At 31.1% G+C, this 1270-nt stretch overlaps 1 protein-coding gene across 1 annotated transcript in view; it reads left to right on the plus strand.

Moving 5' to 3' along the window:
- The window catches only part of LOC122362775 (cadherin-13-like), a 47130-nt gene that overhangs the window by 11406 nt on the left and 34454 nt on the right, over positions 1 to 1270 (plus strand). The gene's annotated exons all lie outside the window — the stretch shown is intronic.

Raw genomic sequence — 1270 nt, forward strand, 5'->3', positions numbered from 1 at the left:
TATTTTAAATAAAAAAAATACATTTACAAAAGCATTTATTTTATATTAATTAACACAAATAAATAAATAAATGTCTGTACTGTCACAGTCAATAAATATACTGTGGCCTTGAGGAATTGGCCATTGGAATTGGAATTCTTGAGGCAAGAATCAAATTTAATTTCCCTCTCATGCACTTTTACTGCTGCAGGAAAGAGGCTGATTGTGAAAACACGTCTAATGACAGTTTTTACCTAATGGTCACACAAAAAGTACATTAAAATCACACCTAATCAAACATTGCTTATCATCACGAATGTGTCATGAATATTTGAAATATGACACGTTGCATCAGAAAAACAAGAAGCAGTGCAATTGAATCAAATTGTGTAGTGCCTTCATAAATTGCCTGTGTATTTCTGAGAACCAGTAATCCATTCTTTCTCTGTATCTCTTCTCCTCAGCACCATTAGAGCAGATCAGCCGCAATCACAGACGGACACTCAGATCTCCACTCAGGTCTTTCAATAATTGCTGACCACAGGCAGCATAGGTAGCCATTACCCATTAGGCCGGACACTGACAGTCAACGTCTGCCATTTTCGCAACAACATCTATACTATATGTGTTATGTTTAGCCTGTATGTCTAGTTGTTTCTACAGTTGCTGCCAATTTTATTATGTTATTATATATTCCATGTCAGTATGTACTAATTATACACATTTTTATAGAAAATAAAACATGGTCATCAGTTTTTGGTAACACTTTACTTTACAGTGTTTGAATGGAGTAATTATTCCTTGTAATGCACTTTTTAATGCATTGTACAATCTCATTAATAATTATAACCACAGAATACTAATCAATTCATTGTTGCACTTATTTGTTTATAATTATATGTTACAATATATAGTGTATTTAAACACACATTATTAACAATTGTAATCAATTATACCCTTTAATAAACCTTCATAATATATTATACTTAAAGGCTTTAAGGAGTGTCACCAAGGTTGTTTGTTTTTATGCAAAACTATTTTTCCAATCAATTCGTTTAATTAAAATTACGCTTCAGTTGAAACTAGATATTGTTACTGTGTGTCATTTTCCAATAAAATTGCAGTTTTATCAAATTCATGAAGCAGGAAAGTGCCATTCAGTCATTTTTAATTTAGGTTCAATTCAAAAGCTGAGTATGAAATTAGCCTAAAGACAAAGATATGTATTTTATTTTAAAATACAGCAAATTTAAATTCCATCCAAAATGAATGATTACGGCTGAGGTAGAAA

The sequence above is a fragment of the Puntigrus tetrazona genome, chromosome 18 (genome assembly GCF_018831695.1).
Source record: "Puntigrus tetrazona isolate hp1 chromosome 18, ASM1883169v1, whole genome shotgun sequence".
Lineage (NCBI taxonomy): Eukaryota > Metazoa > Chordata > Actinopteri > Cypriniformes > Cyprinidae > Puntigrus > Puntigrus tetrazona.